An 18,281-nucleotide genomic window follows, 5' to 3' on the forward strand; every position below is an offset into this window, starting at 1 on the left:
ATTGTACCCAGACATATGGTGTCAGTTGTTTGAAGGCTTTAGAACCCCTCGGATTGGCTGTGATGTAAAAATTCAATAATCCCCATAGAAAACTTCGGACTTCTCAAACCAGAGTTTAAAATCCTCATGCTCACTTGCAGACTGGGGAGTTTTAAAAACAAACGGGCCCTTGTAGATAATTTAGCATTAATGGCCCGAGTCAACAAGAAGTGCAAAGCATTAAGCCCCCAGGAAGAGTGATACATAGTCTGAGCTGTGCTTCCACAAGGTATGTGCCAGATGGAAATATATATAACCAGAGTTTTACCAGTAGTCAGAGTGTATTAAATTAGTCTTATTAAAGGACAGGTTTTCAATACTTTAGTAAGGAAGAATGACAATCTGCCTTCTCAATGTAGTCCTAATCCAAAGACAGAAGCAGCCAGTTGAAAGACCCCATTGCTTTTGATGTGTTTTCTATTGAGTCAAGCTGAATGCAAGGCAGCTGCGGGGAATTGGAGAGCCCTGGTTTAGCAGATGCGTCCGGTTTCCTCTAAACTCATGCAAGTCACCACAGGTCCTTCACATCATGTGTGTCTGGAGTGAAATCATGACTCCATCACAGTCACTAAGAGTCTTACCAATGACTAGGGGTGGATTTAAAATTTTACCCCTGGTATGAGTAGGCCAGTTTATTTTATTTGCTCTGGATATTAAATTTCCCCGACAAGAGTGTTCTGCTTGGATTGTCTCAGTGGGCTGGTAAGCAGAAGAGTTTGACTATTAAGTGTCTATAGCCCCGTTACCTGATTTAGGGCATAAATACATACTTTCTATGCTCAGAACCTTGGTGCAAAGCATTTGTTATTGTAGCTGTCTAATAAAAAAATAGTTGGTCAAAGGCCAAAATTCAGTGAATAAGGACCATTTTCCTTTGCCGTATCATGCCCTTAAACAGTGTTTCACCAAGGCTGCAAAAGAATTTGTTAAACACGTCTGAGTACAGATAGTATTTGAACAAAGAAGGAATAACATTTCCTCCATCCTTCTAATACATTTATTTCCATGTACTGTGGTAAAGCATGGGTTTTTTAGGGAAAAGAAGTACATTAGTCTTCCATAGTTTTTAATGAACCACAGGGCCTGCACTTATTTTTATGTGTTACTTTTATACCTCTTGTGTTTAGGGCAGCAGTGCTCTGAAATCCAGGTTGTAAGTAGGTCCCAGAAACACAGAGTAAATCAATTGAACAATGCACAACAGTTTGTAACTTCATTGCTCTTGTATATTGCAGGAATACCAGAATGGGTGCAGCCCAGCTAAAAATGTTTCCCATCTTCATCTCTTTCTGAGAAAACTGCTTAAACCCCTTGGTTGACCACTGGCCAAACACTGGCCAGCCACTGTCCAGCAAACAGAGGTCAAATATGCAGCATGCAAGGCAAGATCAGTCTGACTGTACAGGCTACATATGGGTGTACAAAAAAGGGTAAGTAAACTGGGAAAGCAAAAGAGGTTTTGGTCTTTAGGATTCCTTGAACTGCTTTAGGCTAAATTAATCTTTTAGGTCATGCCAGGAATAATATATCCCTAGTGATGAAAAGATACTTTTTCCTTGTAACACCTTTTCACTTGCACTCCCTCCTAGAATTAGTGCCAGGGGAATTTCCAGATGAGATATTTGAAAGCTTTTTGGTTTTTATGTGCTGCTGGACCAGCATTAAGTGGTGTTACGTGTGATGGAAGATTGAACTCCATTCATGTCTATATGATTTCTCTCCTCCTGTCTCTGTGCAAGATATCCAAATGAGCAAACTCCATCCAGAGTTTCCCAAAACCACAAAATGAGAGTGTTTCCTCCTTTGAAGCTGGCATGGAGGAAGAGGAGCTGAGCCTTTTCTGAAGACACTTCTATCTCAGCTCTCTTTTGAAGTTCAAAAGATTAGGAGTACCCAGGTATACCACTCAGAAAACCAAAAAATGGTTTACTGAAGCCAAAATTTTTGCCAAAATTTTATTTTACTCTCAAATAATTTCTTTTATATGACCAAAAAAATTCCCAAAAGTTAATTTTGCTGGAATTATCTAGGTAAGACAAATTTAATTCCATGATCCTCTCAGACACAGAGGCCAAGTTTGCTTGCAAGGTGCAATTTTCCCATTTCTTGTTCTTTGGATCATCAGAAGACCCAGCAGTACCCTCAAATGTAGTTGTTACCATTGCAATCTCTGATGTTTGTGTCAATATTGCTGCTGTCTGGAAGGAAAGAAAATGTCATATTTGACAATGGGGAGCTGTGTCTCTAGAGTCCAAAACAGCCTCGTTTGGAGATATATTGTTTCCCTCTCATATGTAGGCAAGAAACCGTAGCTGATATCAAAAGAGTTGCACATGATGAGTTTTATTCTGTGGATAGGAAATAGTGTGATTCAGAGTGCTTGTTACTTTTTGCATGCTAATGCCCTGTTTCTCTAACTGAAAGGGTTCTATAAGTTGCAGATAAGTGTTTTGTGAATCAAGCCCTAAATCCTCTCTTTATTTTAACTGGAGACTTTAGCCAGTGGATAAGCACCATCAGACATTATTCAAACATTTTACGGCTTGCAAAGAAAGTATTTTATTTTTTTTTTTAAAGAACACTTTAAATAAGAGAAAACAAACAGTATCATTGGGAGAAGCCTGGTTATGGATATCTTCTTTCCACCCCAGTGGCTTGATGTGACTGTTAACCAGCATTTGGTTGCTTTATAACTGGCACAATTATTTTGTCAAAGGTTGTAGGGTTTTTTCCTCCTGTTGAAAAAAAAAAAGTTAGTTTACAGTTTATTAACTTAGATTACTGCTAATAGCTCCCATGAGTCTTTCTACTGAAACAAGGACCAGGATAACTGATTTCTTAAGGCCAATCTGGAAGACTTTAAAACACATTAATAGCTATCACTGAAACAGCAGGAGGAAGAATAATCTGTCATTTGGGTTTTTTTCTTTTTTTCTTTCTTTTCTCTGCATAAACTTTTCCCCCAACTTTATCTATTTATCTATTATTGTTGCTTGCGCTTTCTCTCCCTTTTTATCTTTTCCTTCTTTTTACAGCTATTAACAGGCTAAGTTTTCAGTGAGTGCAAATAATCAGCAAGGACTCATTTTTGACTGTTCAGGGAGCACATTAGCACATAAATAGGAAACAAAGACTGGTTCAGGGAAAAAGTAAAATGATACTTTAAAGTGTGGAGGCCTGGAGTCGAAACACCCCAATGTCAAAGCAGTATAGATCCAGTGCAGAATATCATTCATGATTAACATTTGATATTTAAAAAAAAAAAGGGGGGGGGGGGCCTGATACATAAATATTTGTAAAATCAACACATCCAGGTTAAACAGTAAGGCATGCAACTGTGTAGTTTACATGTGTTTGAAGAAGGCAATAATTTATTGTATGGTTTTATCAGAAGAAAAGGGAAATTTCCTTCCTTCACAGCTTTGGCATGACTTCTCCAGTCATAACTTTCCATCCTAATCCTCAGTTTTATGGCCAAAAGAGGAATGAATGAATGAAGGCTGAGCAGAAGTGCTTACTCAGTCTGTCTGAAATAGTGTCTGGGATATCTGCTGAAGACTATGACATAAACCTTTTGCTTACTTTTTAGTCCCTTGTCACAGTTGCTATAGTGAATAATGGAGGAAATCTGATTTTCTGTGGAAGGACTTTAGGCAGTTAAAACAGCTGGGATATTTGTTATCCAGGTACTAACACTGCAGTACTCAGTGCCAAACATCATAAGGAAGTGATAATATGAGACCACATTTTCAGGAATAAGAGTGTAGATATAAATAGGGAAATTATAATATTCTGAGTGTTCTTGTTTCTTCTATGGATTGAAGTTGTGTTGTTAGGCAGTCTAGAGCATCAGCCATCCAGCTGAGATGCTGGGTGAAATTTCCTGTCTTTCTTTCCTGAGTAGTGGAGTCATGCACTTGTTACATGTCTTGATTTTCATGGATTTGGTGCGCTGCCTGATCAGAGAAGGAACCTTTACTATGCTAGGTGCTACACAATTAAAGGAACCAATAATTTTCCTTTCCTGAAAGATTTTGTAATGAAAACATTCTTATTTCTATTATCTGAAATAAAGAGGAATTGGGGTGGGGGTGGGAAGAGGGGATGCTCCTCTGATATCTAATGGGAAGATGCAATAAATCAGAAATAGTGGCTTTGAGACCTGAAAAGATCAAGTAAGTTCAGCTTAGATGTTTCAGTATTGTTCTTCCCACTACTTTGCAGGGGGGTTTTGATCAGATACAGCATTGCATACATGTGGGAAGTGAACTGAGACAGTTACTAAATCACTCAGCCTCTGCCCTTCAAGACTGCAAACTGGTGTTTGTCATAGCATCGTACTTTAAATTGTCCATGATGTTATTAACCAGAATGTAGAACATGAAGGAAAGGTCTAGCCTACCTGCAGCAGAGGTGTATTTTATAAAACAAGTAATAAAGTAAGAGCATAGAATTACTTCTTAAGAGTAATTCCGAAAATGTTACCTGGGAAATAGATTAAATTATGCAGATTTCAATTATTGGCATCATCAGGCGCTGTAAATCAGCATAAATTCCTTCAAGGTTGGTTTTATCATATTTACAGTATTTTACTGTAGTCTGTATTTTTGTTTAGCTGAAAAGCTTTGCAGACATATATTTTCATTAAAAATATATGCTTCCATGAGTTTATTTCAAACCTACTCAATGCTTTAGTAGAAATGTTTTTTTTTTCAGTCCTGAATGGGGATCATACCATTGTTCTCTCTCCTCAGCACTTTTTGGTTTTATTCTTTATCGATTCCCAAATGTGTACTGAAGGACCCAATGTTATCAGACAGACAAGTTATAGCATAATCCTATTTTCCTGGAATAAGTTTTGCATATAGTTCTGTAGTGTGCTAGAAACATCCACTTATATGAGAAAATCAAAAAGTTTAAAAAAAAATGCCCAATGGATTTATTGGGAAAATACACGTCATTTTCTGCTACCAGTCCTTTTTGACACTCAGCTGTTGATGTTCAAGCACTCCTGTAGTAAAAGTGACTACAGTCTACGACAGATAGTATGGTAATGAAGTGGCATACTTTTCTGTTACACTGAAATTTCAATAAGGGTGGAATTATGTCTTAAAAAGAGGGCAGTGATCTTCTCACAAACACTGTCCTTTGTCCTGAGGCACACAAAATCCCTAAATCCCTAAAATATTTTATCTAAAGATAATTTTGCACCAGCCCAGGCATTAAAAAGAAAAGTATATCAGATGCAGCTGGAAAGGTCCTGTTGCTCAGGGAGAAGGTAAATTAAAGGTTTCTATCTTATCTGTATTTCAATTACAGTTTTATTTTTGGTCCCTGACAGTGCAGACAGTGGAAGTCTTGGGAAGTGGAAACACTCACAGGTGTAAGAAAAAAAGAATCTTTAATGGTGGAGATGTATATATTTGAACTATGTGGCTTTTCATGCCGGGTATACATGACATTTAAATAAAAATGTGGACTCTTTTGGGGGGCCTATCTGTTTGAGCTCATTTGAAGATGTCCTTTATTCTACCTTTTTTTTTCTTAACAATAATGACCTAGTTTAGGAGTCTGCAGCTCCATAGACCCCTAGAATGACTCATTCTAGGGGTCAGCCTTACAGCCTTAACTAAACCAGTTGTGCAAGGACCAAAACTGTTAATCACAAAGGTGCTGGTCTGACTTTTTTTGATGTCCGTGGTGTATATTTGTATCCAGTTTTCTGAGAACTGGATGACAAAGTCTTGAGATAAATACCTTTTAGCTCTTGGACACCTGGATCTGTGGGAAAAGACCGGAGGAAGCTTCTACCTCCTCCGTCAGGCTGTTCAAGGATGATGTAAGTCAGGAAAACAGGAAAGCTCTTCATGTCAGTACAGAAAGAAGATAAGTGAGTTGGAGCTCACCTTTATGGTTTCAGAAAGGCTAAGAAAGACTGTTAAAATCTGATAGTAGATTTGGGGTAAATGTGGATCTTTACTGGGCTGCAATTGCTAAAACTAGTTTCTACTTGGAGCTTTACTGCAGACAACTCTGGTCTTTTCTGTTTTCTCCCAGATAAGAAATGCTCTGAAAATGATCCTGCTGACTGAGATTTCAGTACCTTCTGATTTTAGCTGCAACAATGCTATTTTAAAGTAGAGGGTTAACATCACTGAAAACTAGTGAGAGAAAGAGGCTAGAGAAGGTGAGAGGAGGTGAGAGAAAAAGGCTGGAGAAAAATTATAATCGTGAAAAAATGTCAAACACCAAAATTTTCTCAAATCTCATCATTTTCACTTGCTTAAAAAAGTTACATGTGAAAAGATCCAAACCTTTTAAAATAGAATGATTTAGTGAGTCTCTTATTGTCTACATGCATTCACACACATTTACCCTCTCAAGAATACTTGTATATTTGTGCCTGTGTGTATCAATAAGAGTCCACACATATGCAGCATTATTTTCTGCCTTCTCATTTGGGAAAGGAAGACTGAGAAGAATTTTCTGTCTTCTACTTTTCCTCTTGAAAATATTTTCTTGTGTCTGTCTCAAATTCACACACAAATATTCACTAAGGCAATTTCCACTCAACACAAGATGTGAACAGTTCCATGACTTGTTGCATTCTATATTTCATTATCTTCAGCAAAATGTGTGTCTCATCTTTGGTATTACAGAAACACATCAGGGTTTTCATGTGACACAGTTAAAATTCACAGTGTGTTCTCAGAAAGTGTACCAGGCAAACATTTTAGGGTCTGGTGGTATCCTATGGAGAAAGACCTGCAGAAATCACCAGGATAGAATGATGAATGGATTCTGGATTATATTGCAGTTGAAAAGTATCAGAAAGCTATCTAATACATCTTCTACTGTTTAGTGAACAGGACTCACATTAGGTAATGGCAGCAGAAAACATTAAAGACAATTGTATATGATGTAGTATTCGGTCAGATTCGTTCACAGTGTATAGCCATTTCCAAATGGCATTTTGCTGTTCTTTGTTCTGCAGCAGTGTCTAATATTTCTAAACATTTTTAGGCTCTGTGACACCTTAATGGTATACAATAACAGTATGCCTCCCTCTTAGAAAAATGGATACTCTCATTTTTCTAAACATTGTGCCTTTACCTTTAACCATTTCCATTTAAATGCAAATTTCAATCATGTCCACCTCTCTGTATTCCAACAGAAACCTGGGGAAAAGACTATACCTTAAATCCTCATTTCTCCATAAAGGGAGCTGTTTCCTTCAGGTGTGTCACTCCATGTTATCTATCTTCCTTCTCATTTTACACATCACCATTGTGGCAAGTTTAACTTGAAGAATTCACAAATAAAAAACAGTTTTCTTTTTTTGTTAAAAACTCTGCTGGTTTTATGTGCTAAAAGAAAATGGGCATTTTTAGTTATATTTATTTCCTGTTAAATTTGTCTGACATAACTGTAATGGAAATTTCCCCTTCACAAGCCTTTGAATTATTCCCGGCATTTGCAACTGTTTATACACTCAAAAGTTTATAATTTCCTAAACAACTTCAGACAAATTAAGTTAATTTGTATCATAGGCTTGGATTAATCTTGCAATTATTGTTCCAGTTTAAAGTAAATAATTGAATTTCAGGGTTAAGGATAAAATGTGATGCTATGAAACATATGTGATACTGGTGTCAGTTTCCTGAATGTCTGTTCTTCGTATGCAGCTTAGCAACACATTTGAGCAATTCATTAAAGTGTCTCTGCTTAGTGAGTCTTCAGAGAGAAAGTTACATTTGAATCTGGTGTGTAAAAAACACTCAGAAAACAGCCAACCGAAACAAAACATCTCCCTCCCCTCTCACCCCTCACCAAAAAACCAAATCCCACACCCTTTATCTCTTGTTAGTCCCTCTTGATTTACTTTTGACAAGAGAGGGCACTGTGATAACATTCTAAAGAGTGGACATATTTGTATATTCTTGCCTCTGAGACAGAAAGGAAGCCAGGGATTAACCCCTGAAGCAATTACTTTACAATATAGCAGCTACTTCAACACAAAGCAGGGTTGGCGGCGGGGGGAAGAGAAAATTTAACTAATTAGTGCAAGTCACGATGTTATTTATGGGAATTACTTAGTTGGAAGAAATATTGTTGAGTGGGCTCATAGAAAAAAAGGCAGTCTGATTTGGAGTGTATTTATTAATTCTCACTTTTAGTTATCTTTTACTGGCTGAGAAATTTAGCTGAAGATACTTACTGGCTTCAGCCCTTCAAGAGAATTAAACATATTGGAAATACTGTGCGGGTATATTTTTTCAGCAATATTTGTAAACTTATATTAAATGCAGTTGTGTGGATTTCTAACTCTCCATCATATTTCTGGTATTGGGGGTTCTAAGACCATTTATTGTAGGGCAGAAATATCTCATGCCTGTCATTTTAAAATTAACTGTTAAATGTTCTAGCCATGATATACAAATTGCCTTGCAAATAGCGTGCTTTCTTTATTCATTTGGATGAAACTGATTTTGAGCACCATTTTAAATGTAGATAATAAGTTAGGAGCAGTTCAGTTATGAGGTGGCGAGGGTTCAAGGAAGGAGGCAACTTGAGACTTTAAGCATCTGCACTTTGAAAATCATATTATTTTTAAGTGTCACAGGCTCATCTGCACTTTGAAAATCATATTATTTTTAAGTGTCACAGGCTGGGTACCTGGAACTGCTAGTTATTTTCAGAAAATCTTGTCTATGTGTGGATTATTGTTGTGGTTTTAGGAATGGCATTCCTCAAATTTAGTGCCCCCCACCCCTCCACCCCCAAGACTCTCTTAAACCAGACACCACTCTCTTCCCCTGACCACCCCTCACCTTTCCCTTCCCACTCTGGGGATGGACTTGAGAACTGAAGGCACAAAAAGATTAAAATTGCAGGTTGAATTAAGAACAGTTTACTGGAAACAGCAATGAGATAAGAAAACAAACACTAATAGCAACTCTATTAATAACAAAAGTGTACAAAAAGAGAGAATGATTCATGTACGAAAATGTTCATTTCAAAGCCTGACCTGACTGCAGCCACATTTTCCCCTCAGGAATAGGAACACCTTTCTTCACAGAAGCCAGAAAAAAGAATCCCTTTCTCCCAATCCCTGGCAATGACCTAAGATGGTATCGAACAACATTTGGGTCTTGGCCATGCCCACTCAGTGCAGTACATGGCAGACCAGAAATCCCGAGCTCAAGAGACCCGATAGGCTCAGCCTGGCTACTGTAAAAATATTAATTTTGTTCTGGTGGGAACTAGGACACTTATGAATGTAAAACTGTATTGGTGGTAGGGGCAGGGCATGTTTATCCTGTCTTGCTGCCATATGCCAAGTGCATTCTTGGTGAGATATTGTTGATAAGAATAAATGTTATCTGAAGGAAAGGAAAAATTAGAGGATGTTATTAGCGTTTTAAATTTTAATGAATATATTGTGGACCCTTAATTTCCTTTTTCTCCAAACTGCAACAGCTACTGCAAGTCTTCAGACAAATAAGTGTTTTCATAAATATTGCAGTTTATGTGAAATATATATGTTTAATCCACAATATAGGTTTGTATTTCACTGTACTTTCAGATATCAGAGAACAGATTCCTATGATGACAAGAGATGGATTAATTTGGTTATGTAAGCCTTTGGGCCTTTGACTTTAGCTGTTCAGGGTTGATATCAATGGCTTGCAAGAGATGTGTGGGAATGATTGTGCTCTGCTAAATTTTACTCGTTTCTTGTAATACTTAGTTGGGGAAAAATCCCTGTGGTAGTTTGGGGAGTTATGTGACTACCTTGGTTCTCTTGTTTATATTTGTTCATGTGAACTTCATGCCAGGAGTCTTGAAAAATTTGGAAGAGTCCTTTCCTTTTCATAACAAAAACTCCCATGTTCTTACCCTCAATTTTTTTTCTCCAAAATGTGAATTCTCTTTTGTCCTATAGAAAAGCTATGGGAAAATGAAAAAGGAAAAAGTACTCTGAAAATTTCAACTTTCTGACTTTAGTGGAATAAATGACTATTGTTTTCCTGCTTTATAATTATGCTTGTTTCTTTCTAATTCATGCAGGCTGGAGCAGATGACTACATGACACTAAGTTATTAGAAGAGACTTCTATTTCCTGCAGAAGTGAGAAAACATCATTTGAGTCTACTTCTCCGTTCTATTTTGTTCTTCTGCTTTTGAGCTTGAAGGATATATTAGCTAATGGGTAGTTCCCTGCTCTCTGTCTTGATCCAGAAACAGACAGAGAAAATTAACAGACAGTGCTTGAAGATTAGCTATCATTAAGTCAAGCTTTGACATATGTGGCTAATTGAAGAAATACCAGGTACAACAGGAAATGAAGAATAATGGGTAATACTTACTTAGAATAGACTTGTTTAGCTTTAAATCCAAGAAAAGCGTGATAGTGCTTAGATAAACTTAAGGGAGTTAAGATCTTACAGACTCCTCACACACTGATTACTGTTAAAAACTCTCTATCCCAGATGGTAATTCTTTGACAAATGTTATTTTTTTTAAGTGACAACTGATAGACCTTGTTGTTAACAAAATTATAATCCTTTTCTTTAGTATGATGCAAAAACTTGTTTCTTGGATACTTTTTGTTTATTTTTGCATTTTGGCTTCCCTTGACTTACTTGAAAGGTAGACAACTGCAGAATTGGATCTGAGTGTTTCAATAGTTTGTGTTTCCACATGGGCCACTGTAAAAACAGGATGGAGTCATGGAGAGCTGAATTATTGCAAAGCTGAAGCAGAAGAGGAAAGACTTTGTAGACCCAGACTCTGCTTATGTCTCATCCGTGCTTTCATCTCTCCAACAGTCATTGCACAGGTGTGCATGACAGACGAACCTATATTGCCAAAGTGGAAAGCACACACATTAGCTTCTGGGACCTTGTCAGGATTACACAAAAAAAGGGGGCTTATGGATCACTGTAAAATCCAAAGGTGTACCATTCAACCTGGAATTTGGTCTGATACTTGCTATTTGCACAGCTTTCAGGAAAGGGTGTTTAAGTGAATAAAGCATGATTTTAAAAGATTCTTATCAAGAACCAGAAGAAACTTCAGAAAACATTCTGGCACCTAATTTGAAATACAGTGCAGAAAAGTCATCAGGATATATTGATGGCTTTTATGAAATAAACCCATTTTCTTCAGGCAAATACATAGGGATTCATTCTCTTTTTCTGCTTACCCCTATGGCATGATAATGATGCAAGGAGCAGTTTGTGTGTGAGTGTGGGGGGTGAGGGTATTTAAGCAAGCAGCCTCTCTATTACATATTTATATTGAGAGCATGCATAAAATTCTAGTACAAAAAAAGAAAAAGAAAAAACCCCACCAATCTAAACAAAAAAACCCCAACAAAAACCTTTGCAAGCCCTAGGCTTATATTCATCTGCGGCATGTGGTTGACTGGCAGGCTGAATTTTGTCATGAATAATGTTTAAAAGGCACTGGCTTTCTTCCATGAGCAACACATAACTTTTCTGAGCCACATCTAAGGAGGCAAGTATATAAACTACACACTTAGAACCTGATCATCTTTGTATAGTTCTTTTCCTACTTTCTATTTTCAATTGTCTTTGCCTAAAATGGGTCAGAGTTAGCAGTTACCTATGAAGGTGCTATAATGTTGATGAGTTTTGGTTTACTGCTTGCTGTAGTGGGTAGAAGAAGGCAAACCATGGGTGAAAGGTGAGCAGCCAGGTCAGCAGCTACCCAAACTGACACAGACAATGAGGCTCCATGAGTTTTTTCCAGTGGAGATACTGCACCACACGGTTCCATTGTATAATATGTCACACACAAGAGGCTATCACAGCTTCTTATGATGTCTCGTACATCATAGAACAGAATTTGACTTTTCAAAATTAACCTGTTTAAAGATCATAAATTCTGCCAACCATTCATCTGCATGGGGGAATCACATCTGAAAATTAAATCCTGAAGTGTGATCCATCTGTTTTCGCTGTCAGGCTCAGCCCCAGGAACTCCTAAGCAGTTGTTGTTGCTGCTGCTTTTTAATAGGGTAGGACAGTAATGCACAGTCCTCCAGATGTGTCCTGATCTTGTCTTGAGATTCACACACTTGACCTCAGGTTGACATTGAAAACCCATCTGAGGCCCAACAGAATTACACTGCCCTTCATAAAGAGTAGAAAAAACTTCCGAAGCTGAAGTGCTGGAAAATGTTCAGTAACCAGTGGATGGCTCTGATATAAACTTAAGTAACCTAGTGAGAGTGGAGAGAAAAAGGAGGGAGTTTTTCTGACTTCTAGTGTAGCACAATACTTGTTCTTGCCTCCTGAAGTCTAGTTATTGAATGCTTAATCATGTGACAAGGAGGACTGTGTTGCAGCATATCAGAAATATAAAGACAGATCATTTTCTTTCCCCAAAAGTTTGGTAATTATTAACTCAAGAAAAAGCAGACCTTTTTTATTTTTGCCATCATCTATGGGTAGGAGTGAGCAGCAGATAATTCACTGTCAGAGCATTTCTAATTTTAACTAGTGTGGGTATTTCTCAGATAAGCGAAGAAAGGTAGTGAAACTGTGCATTGATACAACTCAGACAATGAGCCTCTGGACCTACTGTAAGTGCTGATAAAACAGACCCAATGCCATTCAGTGTCTAAGTCATTTCAAACAACCATATTTAATGAGATCTGAGTCTACACTGCCCTGAGCAGAACATTAATATAACACAAGGCACTGAACCACTCTAACGTCCCATTCACTTTATACAAAGCAATGCGAGGGTGACTCCAAATGACAAGTTGGCACTATGAATCCTCTTCTGTTCCTTAGAAACACCGGGTGCCGTGCTGAGGAGCAACCAGCTTTACCTTTTGAAAACCTGAAGCTGTTTTTTTACTGGCTGCAGTGGACCTCTAGGGATAGTTTTGTAAACCACCCAAACAAACCTCATTTTTTATTGGAAGTGTGCACAGAACAAATAGAAGGGGAAATACTTTGCACTGGAATATTTCTGATAAGTGCAACTTTAAGAAGAAAGTTGACATGAAGGACTGCCTTCATCATTAAAGAACTGCGTGGTACAAGCTGCCCTGCCTTAATCACAGCTGTCATGAGAAAAGGAAATAGATTTTTAGGGTCCAGATAGGATTTCTCCTTGGAAATGTCAGGAGTGATTGATGTAAGACACAAGTAAAAAGCTACTCACTAAACGTGTGTTGTCTACACTTTGAATCCTGCCTCCCCCCACCCGATATGGTGTTGTCATGATTTTAACAAGTCACAGGAAGAGTTAAGCTGTGCTTCTGAATAAATTAGTACAGTCACAAAATGACACTTCCCTGACCTTTGCAAAAGGTGGAGAGTATAACGGTAAGACATACAGGGCTGTTAAACAATGTTTTTTTTTTTTTTTAACCACTCTGACAAAAGGTGCAAGCTCTTTAAAACAGTTTCCTAATGCACTTCAGCAAGAGAGCTAACTGACTGTCATAAGATGACATGCGTAACACAGAGATCCTGCTACACATTTTGATGCAAAGGAACACCCTGTTAGTTGAAAATCATTGCTAACTGGATTCAGATGTTAGAGATGAAGTACATGGAGCACAGTACATTTGGTAAAGCTTAAAGAAGCTTTAAAAAAAAGAACATAAATCTTTAGCTGTGGCCTTTTATCAGCTCTTAATTTGTCATGGTATTTTAATTACTGACAGTGTAAAAGTTTTAATCCATATGTTAGGGGAGATGATTCTTATTTCTTGCTCCTTTCCTTGAAAAACGGTTTTTAAAAGTTATCAGGCCTGCATGCACATGGAAGTTTTAAAAGCTTGCAGTGTGCCGTATCAAAGTTCTCTTAGCTCCATGTTGTGCACACATTCAGAAAGTTTTATCCATGTTGACTTTGGAAGTTATAAATTCAAACCTTAAAAGTGACATAAATTTCCTTGGATGACTCCAGTTTGATGGGACCTGATTTTCAGAGGGCTTCTGCTCAGCATTGCTGTAAGTTGCATTTTAATTGTTTTTAAGAGGGGTATTCAAATAGATAAGTATAGGATTTAGGGTGTTTGAAAATAAAGAGCAAACCTGATTTCTTATGTGGTGAGACCCTGTTTTTGCTATTTTTTTTTCATTTTTTTATTTTTGTGAGGTTGTTGCCCTTTTATTTTCAGACTTACATGTGTGACTGCTGAGACATACACAAAATATGATCAAATTGGTACATGAAGCTAAGGGAAGCAATAAGGTATTCTCAGTACTGCATGACTGCAGTCAAGTCATTTTGAAATCAATAATCCCCTCGCAATTCACTGTGCCACTTGACTGGACATACAGATGCAGATGCCCTTGTAAATGAATTTACATCGCACTGTGCTTGTAGCCATATAATCTTTCTTCCCTTCTCAAGTCTGTCCCATTTTTCCTTGCTTCCGTTATGCATATGAAACTGAAATTAAGATTGCATGTAAAGTTGACTAGCTATTCCAGGTTATTTATTGGAAATGAAACTATATAAGCATACAATATATGGTTTGTTTAAAATTGATTTACCTAACTCTTTCCATAGTCCCAGGCAAATACAATTGTTATACAGCAGAGAATTGTATTGGGGAGGAAAAGAAACAAAAGAAAAAGAAAGTATCAATAGATAATTTGCAGCTAGTTTATGGGGGACTTCAACTTGGTAATAAAGAGGGTAATTCATCAAATACAAAAATTAGACATGACACTAAATTTAAAATTCTTATTAGCTACAATAAGTAAAGATTTTAGCATGAAAACTATGTGTATTTCAAATGCTATCTCAACATTGCTTGGACACAAGCTTAGACTGAAGTCCAGGAGATGGATCATCTCTAAGAATGCAAGGTTCTTGTTAGCACCTTTATTTGGTCCAGCCATGCCTTCTCCTCTCCCTGCACTGTCTGCCTATCTCTACCCACCTGCCCAGGTGTTGACATCAAGACACTGAATTAGCCAGAAAGAAATTTGTAGTGTCTGAGATTCAGCTGTGTCAGTCACAGGCTGCAAGGGAAGATGGCATACAGAGAGCCTGAGGTTCATCTGTGCTACAGAAACTCAGCCCTGTGAAGCGTTCAGTGGAAGTGTGAATCATGAGCTACAAAGAATGGCATGGCTTAGCAAGATTCCTAAACTGATTTCTAAGGCTGTGATATCACCAACCATCATCACTGGTGTGTATTGTAACATCATGAAGGAGTCCAGGCTCTGACAAACCAGACAGGATATTTGACAGTGACAAGCCTGCCCATGGTGGGACTAGATGATCTTTAAGGTCCTTTCCAAACCAAGCCACTCTATCCATCTATGATTCTTTCCATGATCTGGCCTGGTCCAGAAGTCTCTAGGGTTTTGGCTATCATAAGCTGCAGGTCTGTATGTTCTTCCCCTTCACAAGGAATGACAGCTAAAGCAGAAGGACTGTAGCATGGTAGGTTCTTTCATTGAAGTCTGAGAACTTGCCTTTTGCTGACAGCCTTCAGGAACTCGAACACAAGGGAAATGATCTCTTTCAACCATCAGTGTAGGCTGCTTTGGGGAGAAAATGGAACAGGGCAGCTGAGGAATAGTCAATCACAATGACATGCCTTCCTTAGTCTCAATAGAGATTGGTTTCAGTTCTGAATCATGCCTCGCTTTTCACATATTTTTTTATGTATATATAAGCATATGTATCTATGCATTTATGTATTTAAAATACATATGGACACACACATGCAATAATATTTATCAGTGTATTTTTATACTCCAAAAATGCCCAGCTTTTTTTGAATTCTCTTCAAAAAAACCAGAACCACTGGGCCACAGTGACCTTGTGGTAATCACCTCCCCAGGCTAAGAGTATGCTGTGTTCACAACCTATCATTTTTGCTGAATGTTCTCTGTGTTCTTTCTCATTGCTAGGAATAATATCCTTACCTTAAGACTAAGACAATATCCACATGATAGTCATGGAAACCAAGCTGTAGAGAAGACAGATAACCAGCATAGATGGAAAGAGGAGTAGGTAGGAAAAATGGCTATGGTTCATCCCATCTAACTTATTAAATAGGCTTCCCTTGGGCCCATCTATGCTAAAAGTGCAGAAGCTTTGGGTTTCTGCATTTACTTTAGATAGCACAACATAACAGCTTTTCTTCAAGTAGGTGGAAAAAGCAGACTACAGAAGGCCTGTGCAACACTGAACACTGTGTGAATGTGGACATTCCAGCCAAAGATGCATTTATTTTATTCTTAGATGCTATTTTCCATTTTCTGTAGAAACAATAGTTTCTTATTACTCTAAGTTGGCATGACATAGTGTGAAAAATCAGATGCTGCTTCATGCAGACTGAGAAAGTCACACACATTTTCACTCTGTTTACAATCTTTCATAACAGCTTCAGTTTGGAGAGGGATCTACCTGCATCTTGCTTTCCATTGCATTCAAAAAATTCCTCTTTCATTATTTGTTTGATGAAAGACAAAGGAAATGAGATCTACGGCCTATATTGGTAAGTCATAAGGTTTTGTCAATCTCCAGAGATTTACCTGTTCACCTCATAATCTTCACTAAATCCCTCAATGTTGAGTTGGGATATCTTCATGTTGCTTAGAAAAAAAATCCCTAATCATTACCTCATATCCTATTATCCCATCCCAAATCTTGAAAAACTCTTTTTTCCTGTCACACACTGATAAAAATCAAGGCCAGTTGGATGGGGCTTTGAGCAAGCTGGTCTAGTGGGGGGTGTCCCTGCCCATGTAAGGGGGGTAGGAAATAGATAATCTTTAAGGCTCCTTCCAGCCCAAGCCATTCAATGATTCTACGATACTGTCCCTGCTGTAAGTTGTTCTAATTAGCTGTTATAATCTAACCTTTGTGCTATGTCTGGTTGCATGGGCATTGCTGAGTTTGGCATAGTGCATGAAATCCCTCATTCCACAGAATATTTGAAAGAAACAACACAGAAGAACCAGAAATTCTGCACTCTAATAATAAAAAAGTGAAGCAGACCTAGGAAGAAAAAAAATCAATTTCCTTCTTGTATTTCAGCATTCTGGAATTTACTTCTTCATCTCATCCAGTTGCCCAAAATTCTGCCAAAAATCTTTTTCCTGCATGAATGTAGACATCCGTCTTTCTTCTTCTGGTTTTCTACCCCTCCATCTGCTTTTCTCTTTTTTTTTCCCCTAATCAGAATTAAAAAGAGAGACCTCAAAAATTTTCTAGCCAAAAAAAATTAAAATTCCTTTGTTTCAATGAAATTACTTTGCTCTGATGAAGCAATGTTTTCGGATGAAAGTATTTTCTGTTATCATGTTCCTATAAATTCCATTTAAAAATATATATAATCATGAGAAAATCAAAGTGAAATAGAAAGTTCAAATGATATCATCATCATCAGTGTCCTCTTAGAGAAAACCTATCCTAGCTGTCACATATCTGAAACTTTCAGCCTGTTTTTGTGCTGAAATAGTACAAAGCAATGAATTTTTTATAACTTCAAATCTTTGTTACTGCTGATTTACTAAAGATGTACATGACACTGCTTTATTTCACTCTTCAGAGGCTTTGCATCTATGTATCTATGTCTGTTGATGCATATGTGCCTGTATGACTGAAATGAGATTTGCTTGACTTTATGAACTACATGCCAGACCACATCTGAAGAACTACTGAGCTTGCAAAGTGCTGTACCACACTCCTCCTTCCATTCTCTCTCACTCTCTCTCTCTCAGTGCTGATAGTTCTGGCCCTTCAATATTTTTAACCATTTCATGATTAAAAGTTCAGAGAACAAAAGGGATTCTCTTTATGTGTGAGTGGGGTATGCTCTGTGACTGGAGTTTATTTACTGGACTCCAAAGCAGAACTGTGTACCTTTCTCAACTGAGTAAGTTACATGATATGATCAACATTTCAGAAATGTTCAGAGTGAGACTCAGGTCTGCAAAAATTCTCAGCATTGGGAAATAGAAACATTTGGAAAATCTGATTACGCACAAAGTCAGAACAGAAGTTTTTGGATGCTTAGAGTGCTTGAAAAAACTTATCCTTTTAACATTGCTTAAATGAGTTCCTGCAAAATATGGCCTTAACTGAATGTGTTATGAGAAACTGAATGAGAAATTTGAATTATGACCCTGCATACTCTTTTCCTACACCTCAGACACATTTCTGCTGTCATTAGTGTTGCTGTCAGTTAGTTAGCTTTAGGCTTTAGTTAGCATGATTAAAAT

The 18,281-nt window shown here is 37.6% G+C and overlaps 1 long non-coding RNA gene across 1 annotated transcript; it reads left to right on the top strand.

Annotated features, from left to right (window-relative positions):
* Window positions 1-558: 558 nt before the first annotated feature.
* On the top strand, window positions 559-10,643 carry LOC138110865 (uncharacterized). Its single transcript, XR_011151123.1, has 3 exons — window positions 559-741; window positions 1,275-1,469; window positions 10,111-10,643. It is a non-coding gene; the product is annotated as an uncharacterized lncRNA (long non-coding RNA).
* Window positions 10,644-18,281: the final 7,638 nt, after the last annotated feature.

Source organism: Aphelocoma coerulescens, chromosome 5 (genome assembly GCF_041296385.1).
Source record: "Aphelocoma coerulescens isolate FSJ_1873_10779 chromosome 5, UR_Acoe_1.0, whole genome shotgun sequence".
Taxonomy (NCBI): domain Eukaryota; kingdom Metazoa; phylum Chordata; class Aves; order Passeriformes; family Corvidae; genus Aphelocoma; species Aphelocoma coerulescens.